The sequence below is a fragment of the Heliangelus exortis genome, chromosome 20 (genome assembly GCF_036169615.1).
Source record: "Heliangelus exortis chromosome 20, bHelExo1.hap1, whole genome shotgun sequence".
In the NCBI taxonomy this organism is placed as follows: Eukaryota; Metazoa; Chordata; class Aves; order Apodiformes; family Trochilidae; genus Heliangelus; species Heliangelus exortis.
In genome coordinates, this window is record NC_092441.1 from 1,530,035 (window position 1) to 1,553,206 (window position 23,172).

At 52.2% G+C, this 23,172-nt stretch overlaps 2 long non-coding RNA genes across 2 annotated transcripts in view; one reads left to right on the forward strand and one right to left on the reverse strand.

Moving 5' to 3' along the window:
* LOC139805464 (uncharacterized) overlaps positions 1-3,209 on the reverse strand; it is a 67,111-nt gene extending 63,902 nt beyond the window's left edge. Inside the window, exon 1 of the long non-coding RNA XR_011729822.1 lies at positions 3,175-3,209. This is a non-coding gene — a long non-coding RNA (uncharacterized lncRNA). The remainder of the gene's footprint in view (positions 1-3,174) is intronic.
* LOC139805462 (uncharacterized) overlaps positions 1-23,172 on the forward strand; it is a 71,249-nt gene that overhangs the window by 5,242 nt on the left and 42,835 nt on the right. The gene's annotated exons all lie outside the window — the stretch shown is intronic.

Below are 23,172 nucleotides of genomic sequence, written 5' to 3' on the forward strand. Positions count from 1 at the left end.
ATTTCAGTATCAAAGCCCCAGGTGTGCTGATGGATGAGGTTGGGAAGCAGTGGTCTGATGGACTCCTGATTCCCTGGAGATTCCTTGAGCAGGAGATCCCTGCTTTCTTGCTGCCCCTTGTCAGAAGTTCAGAAACATCTAATTGAGGTTTTCAGTTTGCCTCTCCCAGCCCTCAGCCCAGGGCTTTGGCTCCGAGCCACCCATCAGCTCATGTTTTGAGCAGGAAGCTGAGTTTTCAGGTGAAACCCTACCTGGGAGGAGGTTCTCCTGCTCCCCTCCCTCCTTGGCCAGCCCCAGGTTTAAGCTTTGGGAGCGGATGTAGGAGTTTCCTCCTCATGGCCTTCAGGTAACTTGCCCACCTGTGGTCTCTGAATCAAACTCAAAACCTGTTTTTTTTGGGGTTTTTTTTTTTGGGTTTTTTTGTTTTTTGCAACAGCAGCTATGGAACTGGGCTGGGTTTGCAGGCACCAGCAAGGAAACCTCCTGGCACCCCCCTCCCTGCAGAGCCCCGAGGGCTGAGCTGGATGGGGATGGCTGAGCATGGATTAACCCTTCCAGCTTGGCTTGTCCAGCAAGTTCAGGCATCTGTCTTGGGCCACATCCAAGATGCCTGGTGCAGGGGTGCTCTGCCTGCATCCACAGCCACCTCTGCACCCTTTGGGGGTGCAAGCAGGGAAAAGGAACTGGATGGCAGCAGTTGGTGTGTTTTTGGAGAGGGAAGTTTTCTGCTTTGTTGCTGGCCCCACGGATGGGACCTTTTAGCATGCAAATGCACTTTGCCTCATGCTTTTTAATGTTTGACTTCTGGTAATTGCCCAGACCAGTTGTAATTTTGGGACGTGGCTGGGTTTCTGAGAGCAGCTTCCCCTCCAAAGGGGTTCCCGTGGTTGGTCAGGTTTGATTTCTGCCCCCTCCCTTTATTTTTTTTTTTTTTTTTGTCTCTCAGGTTGAAAGCAGCAAATGTGTCACCCTGGCTAATGGCAGGGCTGGGAAGTCCTGAGGCGCCAGAGTGAAAAGTAACACGTGTTAACCTTTGAGTGTTGCTGTATTATATTTTGTTGTTGTGCTTCTAGTACAACTTTGCTGGGAAATAATAAACATTTTGGGCCAGAAAAGATCATCATCTGTGTAAGCCACTGGAGCAGGTCCAGCAGAGCTGCCTGGCTTTGGTCTCAGTGGAGGCTCCTGCCCCTCGGGCTCCTGTTGGACCTGAGGCCTCTCCAGGACACTTCTCAGGGATGAGCTTTCCAGAACTCCAGCTCTTAACCCTCAGCCTGGATTGCAACACTTCAGCTCTCCCCAAAACCAGAGAAATATCGGTGTAAGCTGTCAAGATGTTATCGTGGTGGTTGCACAACCTGCTATTCCAGAGAGGGCCTTCCTGGGGAGGTGGGGTTTGAGACGTGCCGTCCATCCATCCATCCATCCATCCGTCTGTCTGTCTCTCTCACCATCGAGAACCTTTAAATATTTCTGGGCAGTGTCAACAAAATTTGCCACTATGTCAGAGGTATAAAATGCACCCGATCCCAGCAAGTTGTGCGTGGATAGATGAAGGCAGAAAAGGTCCTATTCAAACTCTTGCTGAAGGGAAGGGTGCGACCTTATTTCAGCTCAAGCTTCCTAGACGTCAGAGAATCTGTGAGGTGCCCTGCTGCAGAAAGACAATCTTCATGGGTTCCCCTGCTCTCCCTTCCTGCTTTTTCCCTGAAATCTTTGGCTCCAGAGCCCCGAGAAGCTCAGCTTTCATAAAAATTCAAGCTCTGTCTCTCAAGGTTCCAGAGAGAAGGATGAAAATGTGGCTCTCTGAGGACTTGAAGCTTGCAAAACTCAGCAGTGCTTGCAGGGAAATTGGCTTGGGTTTGGTCTCTGGCAGTCAGGCCAGATAAATGTGGTGCTGGATGGAGCTTGTGAGGAAATTTGCACTTGAGCTTTGTGCTGGTGGATAATCTGTCCTTGGTGTCACAAGCTTGTGACGGGACAGGCGCTGTGCAAGGGGCCCCCAGCAGTGCTGCACAGGATGAGTGTCACGATTCTCAGTAAACTGGAATGTGCCCTTCCTCAAGATGTGTTTTGCAAACAGAGAGGGTGATGGTGCCTGCCCCAAGGAGCACAGGGGTGGTGAGAGGACACGCTCAGGGTGCTGCTCCATGATGAGAAGTCAGATCTCTGGGGCTCCAACTGCTGAGCTCCCTGGCGAGAGGCAGGGGCTGTAGGTGCCTGTGCTCTTGGCTGTGTTACCAGTTCCCTCCTTTTTCCAGTTAGTGACTGCCCCATCTCGGTGCTGACCTTGTTCCTGTTTAACTTGGCTTCTGCTGTGCTTGCACGTGCTCCCGAGTGATGGGGATTTTACCTCCCTGCCAGTGGGTTTGGGGGAAAGGACATGGCTTCGGTGGCTTGGTTGTAGGTCTTTCTTCTAAGGCCCTGGAAAAAAGGCCATAAAACAATCTCTGAGTGCTCTCACCCTATAAAATATACCCTGGCAGATATTTTCTGTCCGTATCATGTGAGTGAGCCAACGCTCAATAATCTGGGATTCTGGACAAGGGAGCCTGGGTCACGGCTGCTTGCTCTTAGACATTTAGCTGAGGTACCCAAATCACTGCTTCTGTTTCTGGGGGGCATCTGTGAGGCAGTGCAGTCCTGGGTGCTCTGGGATCCATCTGGAGCTGCTGGTCCCTCAGGGGGTGACACTTCTGCATCCCAGACACCATCCTCAGAGCTCCTGCAGCTCCGTAGGGCTTGGGCTTCTAGGGAAGAGAAGGTTGGGAAGACTGTGAACCCACGGGTGCTGGTGCTTGGATGTGGCTTCCAAAGGGATGACACCTGCAGCCTTTGCTGGGAATGTTCTGTTCTCCAGAATGCCCCGGAGCGTTTGTGTGCCCGGCATCCAACCAAATGGTCCTTTGCAACAGGAGGAGGATGAAGGGAGCAGAATAGCTCTGTCTGCTGGGCTTGGTGCTGGAGAGGATGAAAGGGGAGAGCTGCCATGGCAGCGGTGATCACAGAGAGCCCGAGGGGCTGCGTGCGTGGGCAGCGGGGTCATGCGGGCACCCACCTCCTGGGTCCTTTTCAATCTGCTGTTTACGGCTCGGTGGAAGTGGGGGCAGAGAAAGCCCCGGTGAGGCTGAGCTGGTTGCATACAAAGCGCTTAAAAGGATAAAGGGTGAAAACAGCTTTTTTTTTTTTTTTTTTTTTTTTTTTTTTGTCCGTATTCAAGGCGAGCGCGTGGTGCCCGTCTACCTCAGTCCCAAAGGGAATGGGATGGAGCATCCTCCCGGGGCTGGCATTTCAGAGTCGACGGCTTAGGGCCACCGGAGTTCATTGCATGGGGAGTGAGCACCTAAAACCCTTCGGCCCCAAGCTCTGTAAAGCAGGAGGGTCCCTGGGGAGCCCAGGTGCCTCCCCGCCCCTCCCCGGGGGTTTTAACTTGTTTCCTTTCAGCGGAGGAAACATGACTTTTCCCATTGATGGAATTCAGCCCCGACAATGCCGAGTGACACAATTTCCCACTCGGAGCACGCCCGTGGTGCTGCAGCCGGGATGCTGCGGGGCTGAGCAGCCCTTCCCGGAGCCATCTGCATGACAATGCTGCGGGCTGTGCTACCATTAGCTGCCCTTTTGCTATTAGTACCTAATGAAAATGTAACCATATTTAACCCCCCACAGTCCAAGATTAGCGAGAAAGGGGCCTAAGTGGATTTAATTCTTTTGTATGGTGAGCATCAAACTCTCCATTTTGATTGCTCTGTCCCCTCTTCCCCTCTCCAGCGGGAGAGGGAGGCAGGAAAGCTGGGGAAGGCTAACTCTATCCTCTCAGCTGTCCCCGGCACAATGGGCAAAGTATCTTTTGTGGCATTAACGGCTTTGGCTGGGGGCTGGGGGGAGCCGGGCTGGAGAACAATGTGTGAGAAGCTGAGCCTGTGGGTTTCCCACACGGCCCAATATGTCTCCCCGCACCCCCCTCTGGGACAAGCAGACCTGCAGCAGCCCAGCCCACAGCTGATCCCGCCTTGATTGGCTTTTTTTTTTTTTTTTTTTTTTTTTTTTATTCCCCCCCCTATTTTATTTTTTTTTTTTTTCTTCTCCTCCTCCCTTCCCCCCTCATTGTGCTCTCGAGAGATGAAAATCCTTTTCCTGGCGTGAAAGGAGAGGCGTGCCTTAAATCCCCTCCCTCCCACGGACCGGGCATGTCATATGACGACCAAATCCACCGGATTAGTGCGGGTGTGTGTGCGGGTGTGTGTGTGTGTGTGTGCGTGGCCTGCGGGGGGCGGGATGCCCGAGCTCTGTATTCCTTCCCTTCCCCCTCTCTCCATATGGAATTCTGCCGGGATATTTATTCATTGCACCTGCTGGCTGCCAGCCCCCCTCTGCAGTTCTGAAGATCCAACCTTGGGGCAAGGAGGGCAAAGGGAATTCTCCACCCTTTTCCCCATCCCGCTGTGTTTTCTGAAATCCGAAGCCAGGGGTGGTGGTGGGAGTAGAAAGGAACCATCCCTGGGGCTCAGGGCAGTGGAAGGATCTTTGTGTGAAGATGATGGGATCTCTCCAAGGAGGAGATGGAGGGAATGGGTTTAAGGCTGGTTGGATGGCCCAGCCCTCGGGCATCCACGGGCTTTGTGATGAGCAGCTCATCCTGCTCTGTGCCCAGAGACTCCACAGGACCTGGTCCCCAGCCCTGTCTTGCTGGAAACCCCTGGTTGCCACCAGCTGGCCACAGCTCTGGATAAGATGGACACAGTGGGAGGAGGGTCCCATCGTGGTTCTCATTGCTTGGGGGAACCCTGTTGTTAAGGATTTTTGCTTCTGGAAGCAGCCACTTATAGGATCACCTCCTCCTTCTGCATGGGAAGAACCGAGGCAGAAAGCTCCTAATTGACAAAGCCAATGTCATGAGCAGAGTCAGATTTGGAGCCAGGAATAGCATTTACCACCATATTTAGTTCCTGCCTCTGTGTTTTTAATGTCCCAAATTCGCAACTGTCTTGGTTTCCCTTCAGGTTTTTTCCTACTTGCACTGCATCGTTTTGTGCTGGAATTCCCAGTTTTTTCCAAGAAAACGGTTTGTACAGACCCCACCAGCCAAACCAGCATCTCCCTCCCAGCCATGGTGTGAGAACTTGTGTGTCCAGGGGGGAAGCTGCCTCGGGTGAGCTGAATGTAGCAGTCAGGTCTGCAGCCCCCAGCCTGTTTCTCTGTTCACAGCCTTGGTCAGTAGGAAAACAAATTCCCTGGGGAGCAAGCACAGGGATGAGGGCCCAGGGGATGCTCTGGGTCAACCTGGGGGGATCTGGCATGTGTCAGCACCTCTGGAACAAAGGGGCAGCAGCCCAGGGCTGGATGAGGTGACCTGTCCTTGCAGGTTGTTAGGTCTTGCTGCAGGTGGGATTTGCTGTAAGGAGCCTGGGGGGGATGCCAGGGAATGTCACTGCCTGGGATTGCCACCCCTTGTCCTTGCTGCACGGCCTCAAGGTGGGCACCTCAGGGCTCTGGGGGCAAGGGGTTCCCACTGAGGAGATGCTCGATCCCGGTGACTTCAGGAGCTGCCCCAAGTTTTGAGCAGGGATGGAGAGACAGGTCCTGGAGCAGCAGGAAGGTTGTGGTCCTCACCGAGTGGTGGAGGTGAAGTTGTGCAGGGCTTGGGGAGGAGAAGAAGCGTGTGAGGGGGTGGGGGCTGGAGAGGAGGGAGAGCTGGTTGTGTGAATGTGCCCCCCGCTCATTGTTCTGGGCTTTTCTTCTCCGGGCCTCGATGGGACTGATTTAGAAATCCTAATCAGGGAGCAGTCTCCTCGCCTCCCGAGTGTGACACAACTCGAGCTGCTCGGGACGCCTTTGTTCCCTAATGACAGCTGACTTCATGCAGCAGTGGGAACAGTTTGAGCAGAACTCGGCACCGCCGGGGCTGGCAGCTGCAGCCTTAACTCTTTCTTGCCCACCTGCACGGTTGGGATGGGGAGAAGGAAAAAGGGGGGTGTCCTGCAAGGACCTGTAGCCAAAATGCACATACACCACGCAAGGATGCTGAGCTTCACCTCTGAGAGCAGCTGCAGCGACGGGGAGTGGAGGGGATAAAGCTGCAGATCTGCAGCTCTGTTGGATGGAGGGGGGAAAAGTCATTTTCCAGGGGTTGCCACTGTTGTGTGGCCGTTTTTGGGTGCCTGCTGCAGGTATTCCTTAGGAAACAACTCAAAGGAGCCCAAGCCAGGCCAACGTTTGCTGCTGCTTTGGAAGGGGGGAGGCTGAGTTACCTTTTGTGTTGGTGCTTGGAGTGTTGCAGAAGGTCTGCAAGGCCGGGTGAGCGTGAAGTGCTTCCACTCTGGCTGCAGGGCATTGACATCACTTGTATTGAAAGTAAAAGGCATTGAGTCACTCCAAGATGTTCCCGGAAGGGTTTGTTGGCTCTGCCAGAGCGGAGCTCGGGAGCCAGGAGCTCGGGAGCCAGCGTCGTTCTCCCTCTCTTGGCCTCAGTTTCCCCCCTGGCAAAGTGGGGCTCATGGGACAACGTCCTGCCCTGAGCTGTGTTATTTAGGATTGGAAATGTGCTTGGGGTTGCCTGTGGGACCAGCACCAGCAGCGCTTAAACCCTTTTGCCCGCTCTCTGTTTCTTCTCAAACCACTGCACCGACCTGGAAAAATACTTGTGGGAAATTATCCTTATTAAAAAAAGGAGGAGCCAGGAGGTGCAGAACCGATGGGCTGCAGTCCTCTCTCCCGTGCCAAGGCTGTGCGAGCCCCCGGGTGGCTCTGTCCTTGTCACCTCCAGTGGGTGCAATTAACTGATGGGTCCATCCCACTTTCCCAGCACCTGTGTCCCCTCTGCTGTCCCCGACTCGCGGCCGCCCATGCTTGGCCAGGGTCTCCCTGGCGACGGGGCCACGGGATGCTGTGCAGTCCATTTGTCACCAATTGTCACTGTTTTGTTCTGCCTTGTATGCGCACTCGATTGTGTCACGGGGGAGGTGAGGAGGAGCAATCAGGCCTTGTCTAATGGGCTGCGCTCTCCCGCTGGGGGGAAAAAAAAAAAAAAAACAAACCCCGAGGGTCTGGCTGGGGAGGGAAGGGGAAAGGCGGGAGCTGGGAAAGGCGGGAGCTGCCGGGAGCATCCCGGGTACCAGCGGGGTGGATCCTGGCACGGCCACAGGGCACAGGGCAGGGGAAGATCCTGCATTGGTTAGCTGAGAATTCAGGTCAGGGATGGGTCTGGCTCTCTGCAGTGTGGCTGGGTCCCTGCAAAGGGGGGGCTCTGCCCTCCTCCTCCCTGTGCTGTGGTCCGATGCTCCCCATCATCTTCCACGGGAATGTTCACCCCCTGCCACGCCTGTGGGATGAGGTTTGGCCTCTCTGGGTCTCTCCCCAGCCAGAGAGAGGTGGGTTTCCTGCAGGACAAGCCCACCCCAGGGCACTCCAACCATGAACGTTTGGGAGCTCTGCCCCTGGGGTTGGGGATCCCAGGTCAGACTGCAGCAGGCTTTGGGCTGGGCTGGATGGATGGACCTTGGGCACATCCCAGCATCTGAGCAGTTCTTACTTCCCCCAGGTGTGTTGCTGAAAGGGACTTGGTGTGTATTAGGGCTTTCAGTATTCCTCTGTTAGCTTGTGCCAATTTTTGGATGAAGATGTGACCTCATGCTAAACTATATATAGATAAATAGTCTTTTTTTTTTTTTTTTCTCTGCCTCATCATCATCAGCTTTCCCAATGTGGCATGATTCATCTCTCCCTGCTTGGCTTCTGTAGTCATCCCCCCCTTTTCCTCTTTTTTTTTTTGTTGTTGTTGTTTAATCTTCCGAGTCCAAGAGCCACCAGGACGAGCTCCGAGTAGAGCCAGGGCCAATTCTCAGCCTCAGCACCCACACTCTGCTTTTTCTGTTAACCTTTAATTCAGAGCAGGCTGGCCAAAGCCTTGATGGGATTTCAGGGCAGCCATTCAGCATCAGCTGGGAGGAGGAGGTTGGGAAAACTTGAGCAGTTCAACCCCAAAGCAGGCAAGTTGAGGCGGTTCCAGCTTGGCTTCCAGACCTGGAGCTTGGTGTGAAATAGCTCAGAGGGAAGGGAGCAGAGGGTGTCCCTGGCAAAGTGTCAGACCAGGCAACTGAAACCACCAGATTTTTCCAGCACCTGGGATTTGGCAGGATGCTTTCCTTGCTCCCTGGTGGCCGTCAGTCCACGTCTCCAAACCACCTCGTGGTGAGACTTGGGAGGTGGCTGTACCACGGTACCATGGGTTGCTTTTTGGGGGTTGTGCTGGTTGCCCACTCTGCTTAACCAAGTCCTTTGTAGTGGTTGGATCCAACAGCAACACGGCCAGGAGAGCAGGTTCTGGCCTGGAGAATTGATGCTGGTGCTATGGCTGGGGAGGAGAAGGTAGACAAGGATGAGTGGCAGGCTAAGGTGAGGGCAGCTGAAGGATCAGGAGGAGCTTTGTGAGGTTATTTTGGTGGCTGCTCTTACCTTGTCACCCCCTGACCCCACACTATCTCCTGGTGAAGACCAGGAGGTGTTTTGAGAGACCACCATGGTCACCCCAGAGCTGCTGGGACCCCATGCTGGGGAAGGGCTTGGAATTCCAGAGCCAGCTCTTCTTTCCCATCCAGCTTTTCCTCCAGGTGCAGCTCTGGGAATTTTGTTTTCTCCCTGAGCCAAGCTACTCCCGTCCCACTGCTGCCAGCCCTGCTTGGGCTCATCTCTGCCTTTCAGGACTCAAAAGCCCTGGGTGACATCTGCCCCGTTGCCCAGGTGGCTCTTCCATCCCTCCAGGATTTCTGTTTCTGCCAAAGGAGGCCTCAGATTCCTCCTGGAGCCCTGGGCAGATCCCTTATCACAACAGAGGAAGTGTCAGAGAGGATGCAAATAGGCTTTGTCAAAAAATATATATTTTTTTATATATATAAAAATAGCTCTTGGACCAAAATTCATCTCTGTTCCTGGGAAGGAGTGCTTGTTGTCACTGTTTGCTCCAGGTGCTGTCAGAGCAGGGCTGGAGATGCCAAGTGGATTGTCCTGGAACAGATTTCTCTCTGGGGTGGGATGCAGGTGCTTGCTGCCCATGGCAGAGCACTTCTGGATCCAGAGTGATGAGGGATGAGGTAACCCTGGGGCTTGGGGAGCCCACACTGGTTGATGTTACAAGAACAAACATTCCCGTGGATGTTGTGATGGGGACTGGTGCTGGAGGAGCTGGATTTGCATTTCCAGCAGCAAAAGCCCAAACCTGGCTGATGGTTGATGAGCAAGAGTCAGCCCAGCTCCTGAGCTCAGGGATGCTGCTGGGAGGGTCTCCTGTACATCTGTGCTGTGGGGCTGATGGCAAAGAAGGGGTCCTGAGGGCTGGGGAATGCTGGCTTTGTGCAGCTGCTCTCCCAAGAGCAGGAATCTCTGTTTGCTTTGGCTGCAGGGGGCCTGCAGCACTGGGAGGGATGGGAAGCCCCAGGAGAGAGGAGAGAGGAGGGGTCTTGTGTGGTTCCAAAGGTGACAATGTGCCTGGTCCACGTGGAGCTGGAGCTTGAGGGCTGCCCCCTCCCAGGGCTGCAGGAGGTGGACCTTGGGATTCATCCCTGAGTGAAAGGCCTAGGGGTGATTTTAAGGCACCTGCTTGGGATTCTTCAGCCACAGCTTGAGCCTCTCTTTTCTGAACCTGAATTAATTGCTTTTTTGTGGAACAAAATCTGGATTGAAATTTCTGGATTTTCAGCTGTGGAAATGGCTTCTCCCCCCTCCTTTCCCTTTGGTTTCCCTTTCATTCCTTTTTTCCTTCTGCTGTCTCAGTAAAGGCAAAAGGGGAAAAATAATCCCAAGAACTGAAAAAGCAAAAATCAAGAACTGAATAAGTTTAAAATTTTTTGTTTGATTTCTTATCGAAAAAGAAATATTCCTTCATTTGAAGAGGTGGCAGAGTTTGGGTCCTGTCCAGGACAACACCACTGACCTGTTGCTGCTTCTGGTTTTGCTCAACAGCCTTGAATACTGAGCAGGGTTAAGTCATCCCTTCAGACAGGGATTTAACAGGGATGCTGGAGGTAGTTCTGGAACAAAAGCTGTTCTTGTAAGTGTCTCTCTCTGCAGTTTCAGCTCTGCTGGAGACCTCTGGGGACAAAAGCCTGGGATGTGGAGAAACCCTCTGGGATCAGGAGGAGCTCCAGAGCCCTTGGTTGTGCTGAGCTCTCTCCAGGGATGATGCAGGGAAAGGCAACACAAGCCTGGGATAAGTCAGGTTCAGGGACTCTGCACATTGCAAAAGTCTTAAAACTGGGAATTGAACCAGTCCTGGTGTTGTGATTTCAAGACTGGAAATCTTGATTTCCCATCTCCTGACTCCTCCCTGGCATCACCGTTCCCTTGGAGACCCCTTGGGCTCAGGCTCATGTTCCAGCCATGTCCCTCCTTCAGTGCCAGTCTCCAGGAGCAAGAAAGGAGCAGGAACAGTAAATGAGAAAGGGAAAGCTTTTACTCCTCACTTCTCAGTGGTATTTTTATGTCTGGCACCCTGTATGAGCAGAGAAAACGGTGGCCCATCTGTTTCTAGCACCGTTAAAGACCTTTGACTGCATGTGGGCCCTCAAAAATAAATTAAAAATAGGACCCTTTGGTCTGAAAATGTCAAACGCTCTTTCATCTGAGGCAACCCCCAGCTGGGACCATATCCTCCCAAAGCTGAGAAGCAGGAGTGGGTTCCCACCAGTGTTCATCCTGGCAAAGGCATCTGCACCCCCCTCTCCCCTCCCCACTTTTTTCTTGTCAAAAGAAGGAAGTTTGGCACTTGAGGTTGACACTGGCTGGTGACCTCTGGGGGCTGCTCCCCTGGACCTCTTCTCCAGCTTCTTTCTGACTCAGGAGATTCCTCCAGGACCCAGGAGTGAAGAGGTTAAAGGCTCTTGAACAAGTGTTGGGAGGAGGGAGGTGTGTTTGACTGTGATGCTTTAGGACCAGACTGCAAGGGGGCTGAGCCAGCAGGACACAATTAATGGCTGGGAAGGGAAGATTGCTACAATATGGGCTTGCTTTCTCCTCAGCCCTGGCTTTCTCTCCACTTGAAGCCCCCTTTTCTGCATCCCATCCTGCTGGGAACCCGTGTGGACTCGGGGAGACTCAGCTCCTCCAGGAGGTGCTGGAAAAAACTGGTGTGGTGCAAGCTCTGTTCATCTGGGAGCAGTGCATCTGCATGAAGGTGTAAGTTCAGGCTTTGGAAACTTCTGCTAATTAAAAGAACATTTTAAAGGTTTCTTGAGGTGCCTGGATGAAAACATAGCAGGTTTTGATATGAAAGCTCTTTTGATTTCTCTGATTCGGGGATAGCCTAAGCCCTGCTGTGTTGGGAAAGGGAAGAAAAGGGTTTTAATTTAGGAGAAGCAGCTCATTATTTCTTTCTTCAAATCTTTGAAGGTTTTTTTGTGGCATTTTTGCTGTTACATGGGGTTAATGTTGACACAAGGTGCTCTGGCACCCACTGCCTCCAGAGCCAGAGGAGGATGCAGGGCTCAAGCCCAAGGCAGGGCTGGTTCTGGAGGTACCAAGTCCATTATTTATAGACTAAAGTGACTGCCATGTCATTACTGTGACCTGATGCTCCTGCAGACAGGGGGTTACTTGTGCCATCATCTCTTGCCACAATGGAAAGCTCTAAATCCTGATTCTTTTCCTATCTGTTGGGTGAAAAGGCTTCAGGGACCAGTCTGGGCTTGGTGGGGCTGTGTGGCCCCTGGTACCCAGGCAGCTGTGATTCTCCAGCTTAATTTCTAAGTAGGAAGGGCATGCCAGCTGCTTCCAGTATCAGAAAAAGAATTACAATTAATATCTTCCCCCCCAGGTATTAGAAACAGAATGGTTTCATTGCTCGTGAAGTTCAAAGGAGCTTTTCCTGTCCCTTCCTCCAACTGGTGTGTGAGTTTCTCTGCTGCTGGGTCCCTTCCAGGTCTTACATGCTGCAAACTCTTGGGCTGGGGGGGCTGTCTGAGCCAAGGGCTCTTGCTGAAGGGATGTGTGGTCCAAGTGTTCCCAGGATGCTGGGCTCCTTACCTCCTGCCTCCTCCCTGCCTTCCTGCACCACTGAAGGGATGGGCTGGGAAGCACGCAGGCAGCTGCTCCTCCTGGATGCTCCTTTTGATTGGAAACAGCCCTCTGAGCACTCAGACCTTGGAAAATGATGTCCAGCTGAGCCACGGCCACCCAGTATGGCACTGGGTGACTTCTGTAGCTGCTCTGTGCTGCACCTCCCACCCTGGGGAGGTTGTTCCCTCCTCCTCTTCCTCCTCCTCCTCCTCACCCCTTTCCCAGCTGCCATTCCCATGGGGTTGGGTGGCTCCTCTCCTTCCATGTGAGGCTGGTACAATCTCGGTAAGAATCCCTTGGTGCTACTGGTGGTGTATAAATAAGTGGAAAAACCACTTGGTCTCCCTGGAGATGTGCTTAGGCTAGGTTATTATTATTTTTTTTTAATTTTTTTTTTTTTTTTTTTTGGCCAAGCCAGCCTACACAACAGCTGTTGAGCAATCCTTCGTCCTCTAAAAACAAATAAGGAGCAAGTCTGGTGGCCAAATGTTGCAGGCACGTTGGGATGATTCTTAGCAAACTGCATTTGCAGTGTGGGTCTGCTTAAGAAAACAGCTGTGAGGTTTGTCCCTCCTTCTCCCGGGCAGCATCCCTTGGTCTATGGAGGGAGAATTATTGTGGAGCAGTCCCTGAAGGCTGACACTTGTGGCACAAAGTCATCGTCAGAGGGCCCAGAGTTTATTTCGTGCTAAAGGTCTGGGGGTTTGCATCCCATGAGCAGAGGTTGCTTTCCTCCCACCTCATCTTCACACAGCTTGGTGGCTCCTGGGGTTTGGGAATCTGGCTGGAGGAGGGATGTGGGGGGTGGTGGCTGCATCCCCCCCTGCTCCTTGTCCTGGAGGTGGCACAGGGACAGCAGGCACCGTGTCCTGTCCCCTCCTCCCATCTGAAGGTGGCTCTGAGCTTCTGCTCCTGACGCACCTCGAGTGGTTCCTGGGAGAAAATGAGCCAAAGATTGAGTCTTTCCTAGCACTGCTGTGAGACCAGCCTTCATCTGCTGGTGTGCTCAAATAAAGAATCATCATAATAATTATAAAAAGACCTCGAGAGCTGAGCCTGGGTCTGGTGTGGCTTCTCAGCAGCACACCTGACAGCTGGGCTGGGATGGAAAGTCTTTCCCAAGGTAGTTCTGTTACATATGGTTATGAAAAAGTCCTTAGCCAATTTCCCCCTGATTATTTTCATTATTGTCATTATTTACTGGCATTTTTTCAGCCTGGATAATGGAAAAAAGCTGAGTTGATCCCTGCTGTAGTTCCTAGCCCCCTGTGCTGCTTCAGGCCAGCCTCTCACCAGGATGCTTTGCAGAGCTGCAGGAGACAGAAAATCGGTAGGGAAAAGAGTTTCTGCTGCTGACATCTGCTGCAAGCACTTTTCAGTTGTGAAAGCTGCTCGGTTAGGGTGTCTGCAGGCAGTTCTGCTTTTCAATTTAAGAAAAAAGAAATAAATAAAAGGGAAATAAATGGTAAAGGCAGAGCTCCAGAGCTCCTCTCCTCAGGACTCGTGTGTCCCAGCAGGATTCTTGCCAAGATCTCAGCACTTTCAGCTGCTGTGTTCCCTGTGTGAGCAGAGGGTGGCATTGGGAATGATGTTTGGTTCTGTGCTGGTGAGGAGATCAACTGAGGCTGCAGTTGGATTCAGCTCCGTGTGGGAATGGTTTCTGTCCCTCGGGGATGCGGAGTGTGGAGGGGGTTGGGATCAAACTGAGCTGGGACCCTAAAATTCCATCTTTGGGGGGATGGAGTAAATCCCTTAAGCTCTCTTTAAGTCTGCCTTCTCTGCCCGGTGCATTTTCTAAACCCTTTCTCTATTTTGCTTATTTAGACTGGAAAATATTTATGTTCAAAGCTGCCTTTGCTTCCCAGTTGTGGATCCACAGCCCCGCAGAGGAGATCCCATCCCACCCCATCCCACCCCATCCCACCCCATCCCATCCCACCCCTGAGCAGATATTTTTTTTTATGACTTCCCTTCATTAATGGTGGTTCTTGACACAAATTCAGGCTAAAACTTCTGAGGAGCTGATGACCAAACCCCTCTTCAGCTCTGGGGAGCTGTGGAAGCAGAGTATGTCTGCAGGAGGGGATTTTTATTGTATTATTGTTAATAATTACTAATAATGCCTCAAAGTTTTGAGCTGAGCTGGGTCCCAGTATTCAGGAGGTGGCATGGGGAAGGTGTCTGGATGTCCCTGCTCCTTCTGGCTGTGGTACAGGGGGATGGGGTCACCTTCTCCAGAGACAGTGGGGATGTCTGCAAATGTCACTAAGGAGTCTTTGGCCTTGTATCTGGAAGGTGACACCTGATGCTCACCCAGTTTCTCTCCCCTCAGCTGCTGGGCTGGTTTCCCTCCAGCTCTGGGACTCTCAGGTGTTACTGAAGAGAACTGGGAAGAGCAGTGTCCTGGGATCTCCTGGGAGATGTTCCTCTTGGGGTTTGCAGCTGATTTCCCTCAGATTTCTGCTTTGCATGCTGCTAATTAGTGCTGAGCCTGTCTCTGAGCAGCATCAGAGGGAATGATGATTGCAGCCACTCACTCTCTGGGGGGGATTGATTATTCAGCAGTTCCCAGCCAGGACCTTCTGCAGGAAAAAAGTTTTCATTTGTAAGAGTAGAAACGTGGATTAATATTGGGTGTCTGCCTTGGGAGGTGGCTGCTCACCTCCAGAGATGGGCTGGGGGTGACTCCAGCTCCCATCACCAGATGAGGGGGATGGCTTTGCTGCTCTTGGCACCCAGGACTTGCTGGAGGAAAAAGGGGGGGTGGCTCTCAGGTCCCAACCTCAGCCTTGGGCACTCGGAATGCCCCATCCATCCATCCATCCATCCCTCTGAGGGACTGGGATTAGATGTTTCCTTTCTAGTCTTGTGGCCTGTGTTCCAAGGGCTGCTGTCAAACACCACATCTCCCTCTCCAAACACTCCTCTTGTGCAATCCCAGCAGGAGCAGCTCTGCCAAGGTGTGAGCTAATTGGGCCCTGGGATGGGGAAGCTGAGGATGGGGAAGCTGAGGCCCCTCCTCTGACGCTTGGGCTGGGGCTGCTTTAACACTTTCTGTGCTGTTTGCCACTGGGGAGGGGTCCCAGCCCCCCCTGGGGCCATGGCATGGAGCTGCTGGTCCTCTGCTGCCAGGGCTGGAGGGGATTTGTTGGTAAGGAGAGCATCACAGTGGCTTTTAGGAAGGGGTTTGTTACTCATCATAATATTGAGGGGGTCTTGTCTTTTTTTTTTTATTATTATTATTTCCTTTAAAATACTTTTTTTCCCCTTGGGTTCTTGCAAATGATGATGTTAGAGCCCAGAGCTGTCCTGTTGTTTGTTGCCCACCTTTTGGCTGTGAGGAGCAGCCCCTTCCTCAGGTGCCTGTCACTTCTAAGCTGGTACAATATATTTTATTTTTTTTTTAAGCTCAAGGTGAGGCTTCCATAAGGCTCTTCAAGCTGGTGTTGCCTTTCAAGCCAAAGGGCCGGAATAAGGTTTACAAGCCATAAAAGCCTCTTATCAAAGCTGATTTCCTCCAACGCACCTTTCATCTTTTATAGTATTTACTTTTCAAATCCTTGAACTTAAAAGGATTAAACATGTTAAAAGGAAAAAAAAAAAAAAAAAGGAGGGGGAACGAGAAAACAAATAAGGAGGAAGATGGATTGAGTATGAATTATGAGAGGCCCATATAAAATATGAATTAGGGGAAAGTCTACACAAAGAGTTGTCATTTTCTGAACTGATGAACATTAGAGTGTGCTGAAGCTTTAAGGAATATTTAATTTGGCTGCATTATTTTTTTTTTCCTTTCCAAGATGACTGGAGAAGGGAGCAGGTGACTAGGGGGATATGAGGGGGATTTGTGTCACCTACCTCAAAATCCTGCTGCAAAATCCTTCCCCGGGCAGAAAACCTTGCAGGAAGGAAAACAAAGATCTCCTGGGTAAAAAGCTGCCTGGGTAACAGGAGGAGGAAAGGGCTCAGCAATCCCTTCTCCTGGTAGGGCACCAGAGAAGCGTCCCTGTGGGTTGGAGACATTTCCAGGAGAATTCCAGGGCCACCAGCTGCCTGCAGGAGTGGGCTGGTTCAGGTCAGGAGCAGGTAGAGGCAGGAAACCTGCAGTGTCCATCCCTGGAGAGGTGTCACCTGAGTCCCCAGAGTGGCTTTGTCCCACTCCCTGGTGGCTCTGTGCCTCTTCCCCAGGTGCCAGCAGTGCCCTCGGCTCCCAGGGGCTGGGCTGCCACTTTGCTTCAATTCCCATCTTGGAAATGCTTTGGGGTTTTGCTCCTGGACACGGTGCTGGGATTCCCTGCCCTCTGCCATTCCTTGCCAGGCTTCCCGGGAGGATTTTCCCAAACACCCCAGCCCCAGGGGGAAGCTTTGCTGGCAGCTCCCCTGGCTCTGCTCCCCACTCCTCAGACCCCCAGAAGGTTGCAATCAGGGCTGGTTCTGGGTCACTGCTCGTGGCCCCAGCTCTGCCTGCCCTGCAAGGGCTGGGGGCAGGCAAAGCAAACACCGTGGGGGGCTCCAGCCCTGACCTCTCTGCCCCCCCACATCCGCCCAGCTCGGGGGTTCCTGTCCTGGGCTCTGTCTGTGTGTGGGGAGCAGAGCTCAAAGCCCCTGAAGATGGCTGAGCAAACCAGTGCCACCTTTAAAGGGTTTTTTTTTTTTGATGCCTGGTGGCTTCACAGCCTCCCCACCCCTGTTTTAGCCCCGTGTCCCAGGGCTGACCCAGCAGGCAGCTCCATCACCAACATTTGGTTGGGCTTAGGCTGCTCTCAGTGTCCCCTGGGCCGAGGTCCTGTTCTTTTAGGGTGGGTGGGAGCAGGAAAGGACACAAGGAGGGACACTCAGGTGTTTGTGTCCCCTTTGGCTCTTTCACTGCAGTTTTTTTTCTTCGATTCTCTTTCAGGGCAGGGTAACACAGGGATGTGCAGGCATCAAGCTAATGAGTACCAGACCCTTTAATGACCCACTGACATGTGCAGGGTGGTCCTCAGATGTGTTTTGGGCTGAAAGCACTGGTTTTGTGATGGGTGCATCCCTGAGGGGTCAGCCAGGTGGAGGGATGGGGCTCTGGCATCCTCTGGGGATGCTGTCAGGAGAAATCCTCATCCTCTTTCCCCTGGCTCACTCCTGCTCCTTTCTGCAGCCCCTGCTCAGGGTTCTGCTGTGAGGGAGGGCAAAAAATCCCCAGGGGGAAACCAAAGAACAGAGCTTGGAGGTTAATGCTTAAACCCAGAGCACCTCAACCATGTCCTGGGTACCTCCCCTGTGGGTCAGCCTTGTGCAGCAGGATCCTGACTCAGGGGGATGACACTGGTCTTGTAGGGTCCTTGGGATCCTGGGGAAAGCTCTGGGATGCTCAGGTAGTGAGGGGCTGCATGGTGGGAAACCTCTTGTGCTGTGTGCATGTGCTGGAGTCTCCATCCCAGGACGTATTTAAAGGGTTTTGGACCTGGTCCTTAGGGACATGGTTTAGTAGTTAGCTTGTGGTGTTGGTCAAAGGTTGGACTGGGTGATCTTGGAGGTCTCTTCCAACCTAAAACATTCTGTGATTCTCTTTGCAACTTTGTCCTTCAGTGAGCCCAGGATCCGTGCGAGGGAGGGTGAAGAATGGCAAAAAAAAACCCCAAAAAACCCCAAAACAAAACCCCAACAGAATTGGTTCAAAGCAGATTCTGTCCTTCCCGCTGCCTCTGTTTCCCACCGAGTTTTCTCTGAAATTTCTGTATCAAAAGCATTCTTGTTACTGTTACAGAAACTGTTGGCAAAGCCCCTCAAGGGCTCTGTGAAAGACAGAGGGACCTTGGTGCCAGAGCCCCCGTCAGCTCTGGGGGAGCAGAGGAGGTGCTGGCTGGGGAGGACAGGGCTTGCAGGGTGCTGCTTTCAGGGGGCCTTAGACCTGCCAGGTTTGTTAATCTCTGACCTTCCCAAAGTGTCCCAGATTGTTGTGACACATTTCAACTGCCCCACCACGCTGCCCAGAACTGCTCTGAACTGAGCTGCTGCTTCCCCTCTTGGTGGATCTTTTTTTATTTTGTTTTATATTACATTATTATTATTATTATTATTATTATTATTATTATTATTATTATTATTATTATTATTATTATTATTATTATTATTATTATTATTATTATTATTATTATTATTATATCTCAAGGCAGAAGGTGGAAACCCAACCTGGGATCTCTTTACTTGCTTTTCCCCCTCCCATCATCCCCACTGGGAGCTGCAGTGCTCACTGGAGGCAGGGGCAGAGCTCCAAGGCTCAGGAGCTGCTGCAGGATCTGGGGCAATGGAGGTGGGGAAGGGTCCGGATTCCAAGACTTATGAGGAGCAATTGAGAGAACTGGAGTTGTTCAGCCTGGAGAAAAGGAGGCTGGGTGGACACCTCCATCACGGGGCACAGGGTTTAGCACTGGACTTGGTAGAGTTGGATTAATGGTTGGACTGGATGATCTTAAAGCTCTTTTCCAACCAGCACGATTCTGTGATTCTTTGAGTCTGTTTTTGGCTTTGTTTGTGCCATTTGATGGGCTTGGAGGAGCCTTTCTGGCCTTTGCCCTTTGGTAGCCATCAGTCTGGCAGGGACGTGCCAGGGAAGGAGTTGGTGGCAATGCCACTTCCCTGCCCGTGCTGGTGTTTGGGGAGGGGCAGTGGAAAACAAACCTGGAGGTGGTGAAAGGTAAAAACTCAGTGGTCACAAGCAGATGGGTTTTGCTTACCAAGTGCTGGAAAGCAACCCCTGCCAGGCAGGTGTAGGGCAGGCAGGAGCAGAGCTGTCCTGTTGTTGCAGTGGGTGCATTTGGGGGTGATAAGATGCTTTGAAGTTTTCTCCCCTGGAGCAAAATCCTCCAACTGGAAGCTCTGAAAGTCTTGGCCAAAGTGCCTGCTGCACACGATGTGCAAATCCCACTGCAGGACAATGGGACTTTGCCTGTCAGGAAGTTAAGCCCCTTCTGAAAACAGGACTTGGGTATTTCTTAGAGCCTGCTTATGATTTTACCTTGATGCTCCCTTTCTGGGCTGAGCTTTTGCTCTGCCATATGGTGGATGTGGCTGCTCTCAGGGAGATGGGGGATGTTTTCCCCTTGCTCTGCTGCAGGAATTTGAAAATCTGCTCCTCCTAATTTACAGCATTTCTGGCCTTTGGGAAAAGGTGGCTCCTCTGACCTTGTGCCTTTGATGTGCACCCAGGAGCAGGGGAGCTGGGAAGGGGAAGCTTTTGGGAGAGGGTTGGTTTGGCTCTGAGCAGGGCTGAGCATGGACCCCATCCCCTTCCCATGGAGCCCATCCCCTTCCCATGGAGCCCATCCCCTTCTCATGGAGCCCATCCCCTTCTCATGGAGCCCATCCCCTTCTCATGGAGCCCATCCTCTTCCCATGGATCCCATTCCCTTCCCATGGATCCCATTCCCTTCCCATGGATCCCATCCCCTTCTCCATTGGGTTGTCCTGGCCCAGCTCACCCATTTTGCCCTTGGCCATCATTGTGCTGCCTGTTCTCCCCCCAGGGACACCACCCGTGTCCAGCCTGGAGCAAGCCAGACCCCGGGAGCCAGAAGAAGGTTGACACAGGAACAGAAAAAAAAAACTTTTTGAGGCTTTTGCCTGCATGTGAGCTGCTGAGCAGTGAGGACAGAGCCCACCAGAGCCATGTTCCTGGGCTGGAGATGCTAACCGAGTCCCCTCTGCTTGTTGGGAAATGTCTCTCCACCTGCTTGGGGGTTTTAATTTAATTTAATTTAATGAGCTGAAAATATATTGCAGAGAAACGTGAAGCGTGAAACGTGAAGCAGGGGAGGCCGGGAGTGGCTGTGGGGCTCCTTTCCCCGGTGGCGATGGGGTGGGTGAAGGGAGCCCGGCACCCAAAGATTAATTAAAACCTCAGCCCCGTGCAGAGCCCGGTTCGCCTGGGCTGGAACCAGTGTGAGAAACTTCCTGGCAGCGTTTCTGAGTCGTCCGGGCTGAAGTGTTGTCATCCCGGGGTGATTTGCATGACAATGCCCGGGGCTCTCATTATGCAGAGGATGCTAATGGGCACGGAGCGGGCTGGATCGCCATGGGAAAAGGGGCTGTTTGGGAAGGGGGGAGGAAAGGGAAAAAAACACCCAAACAAAGTCACCCGTGACAGTTCGGGAAGGGAGGAGGAGGAGGAGTGGGGGTGAGGAAAGGGGATGGGAGGCAGCAGAAGGGTAGAGAAAAGCAAGTCCAAAGCAAGTCCGAGGCTCTGTTTGGGCTTTTTATTTTTCATTTGCCTTTTTCGCAGGGGTAGGAGACAGCTCCGGGCTGCTGGGTCTCAGGGGGTCCTGCTGCCCACAGGACTGAGGCACCTGGAATGCCTGCAATAATCCATACCTGCAGGAATTTTGTGCAAAACTGGGTCTGTCTGGTTTCCCGGTGGCAAATGAGAGTTGTTCTTGCAGTGCAGCTGAATCTTGGGTGAGCAAGAGTGGGGAAACTGAGGCACAGAAAGGCTCAGATTTGCCTGAGGTGTGCATGGGAAGGCTTGGGGGACCTGGTCTTGTTTTTCTGGTGTTCCCAATGCCTTATGCTCCAGAACTCTCTTGTCCTCCTTGTCTCATTGCTTTAGCAGAGCTACAAGGAACAGTCACTAATTTGCAGCTGGAAATAAGAAGGGCTTTACCCACAGCTGGGTTCCAGGCTGATCTTCCCCAGGGCACTTGGGTTCTTTTCCAGGATGCCCTCTTGGCTTTTCCTTCTTACACTTGCTAAGAGCATTCTGCAAAGAGTGAGGTATGGGAGGACGTTGTCCTCTTGAGCCTTCTGAACATCATTTTCCATTTTTCTCTCCTACTTTGAGAGACTTGAGGTGGCTCTGAAATGGGGAATGTTTGAAACTGATCACAGATGGACCCCTCTGAGTGGGTTTCCAGGTCCACAAAGCGACAGAGATGGTATCTGCCCATCCCAGGGGTGAAACAGGACCTACAAACCCCTCATTTTACACCAGGCTCTGTCACAGGCTTGTCATAGGATGGATTGGGTCTTAGGTCTCTTGAGTTCTTAGGTCTGGCATCTTAGGAAAAGCAGACAGAATTCCTGGTGCTGTCTGAGGAGCTGCAGGAGGTGCCTGATGACCACAGCCCTGACACCTGCTCTGGGCTGGGAGAAAATAAATGCTGGGTGCCTGGATGGAGGCTGCTGGGTGTGCAGTGGGGTTATTAAACCCTCCCTGAAGTGCTCTCTGAGGGCAAAGGAAGAGCATTAAAGAGCCAGCTGCAAGGGTGTAAGGAGCTTAAACCTTTCCCTCTCTGTTGGTCTTGATGGAGTCCTCTGGCTTTTAATGCTCTTGGCATTCCCCTCTCTGGTGGTGTTTAGAACAGGGGAGGGGTTTTCATGTCCAGCTCTCAGGGATTACTGCTGTGTTGTTTCTTTCTAACCTCCTTATGTACCCTGGGCTGGGACAGTTCTGACCCAGCTGCCACCAAAGCAAACACAGCTGAAAACACCTTGGCTGCTTTTTTCCTGAACCAACCTTCTGCTGAGAGTGGCAGCGTGGGCTGACCCGTGCCCAGCCCTGCCAGGGTTGGGCTGCTCGAGTGTTTCTGCATAGAAAGCTGATGGGGGCCAGAACAAGGGCTGGATCTGGAGGTTTTCCCCAGGTTTGGTGTGCAGGCATCCCACCTACTTTTGGATTTATATTCCCTGTCCTTCGGGGTGAGGCGTGGTCTGCGAAGACCATCGGCCACTGATGGAGCTCGTTCCCATGGGACCTGGCAGTGGGGAAGGGCTGGAGTGATGGGATTGCCCAGGTGCTGGTGCAGAGATGATGGACATCCACCCCCCTCGCCCAGTTCAGACCAGTAGGATCTGCTAGGCTGGGAGTGACACGGGAGCCTTGAGGTTTCCTCATGCCATCGTAGGGATGCTGGGCTGAGAGGAGCCACCTGCTTCCCTGAAATCACCCTCCTGCCATCCCTCTGCCAGCAATAATCCTTCCCCGACTAAATTGTGTGCATGCTAATGAGCTTGATTGCTGCCCCTTGGCTTCCACTGCATCCCCCAGAGGAAAATCTGTGACTGGTTGGGGTTTGGGGGGCTGGGAGAGGAGGAGGTAAACATCCAGGGTGGAAAAATAATCATCTGCAAATGAAACCCTTTTGGTTTTTGCCCTGAGAAAAAGGGGATAGACAGCCTGACAGACCTGATGACAGACCCAGCTCCAAAGCACCCTGGCCCCACAGTGAGGAGAGATGCCTTATTGTTTGATCTGGCTGTGAGACAGATTAGCAGCCCCAGGTGGAAAGTCATAATCTGCATTTAAATGGGCCGGTTATAAAAGGTAGGGAGCCCAGGAGCTCACAGCATTATGCTGTGTCTTTAGGACTCCGTAATCTCTCTTTATTTTCTCCCCAGCCTGACCTGGGGGCACAGTTTCTAATTACCAGGTCACCCTGCTAATATTGTCATTTCCAGCCAGTGGGTGTGAAACCATAGCAACGCCACATTTGCTTCCAAGTTTCTAGAGGAATAAAATTTGCCTTTTAATCACAGAAAATGACTGGGTCTATCCCCCCCGCCCCCTAACTTACTTCTCCCTGATGTAATTCACTGTTGGGTTTTGTTTGTTGTTTTTTTTTATTTTATTTATTTATTGAAGATACTTCAGATGGGACCTTTTTGAATCCTCACCTTGTGGCTGTGGCCAAGGTGTCAGGCTGTGAGGCTGTAGGCTCCAAGTAGGTTGTTTTAGATGCCAAAGCTTCGCCAAAGAAACCTCTCACTTTATTGGTAGGATGCTTTTTGTCTTTAAAAAGTTGTTAGTGGGTAAAGGAGGGAGAAGAAGGTATCAGACACAGTTGGCTGATGGGGATGTAACCCCATAGGGATGTCCCTGTGCTCCTGCTTAGCTTGGGAAGTGGCCACTGGGATGGTGGTTCCAGCTTGGGATATCACCTCCCAGTTTGGGAAAAAGCCTGTGGAGAGTCAGGAGACAACAGGGCTGCTGTGGTGGGCATGATGGCTTTGGGGTGTGCATCTCTGGTAGCTTGGGGCTTTAAAACATCCACGGTCCCATCCCTCCCCTGCATTGCAAGTGCTCAGGCAAAGGTGTGCTGAGCCAGATTCCTCTTATCTTGGAGCAGATGATAAAACCTTGACTGAGATAAG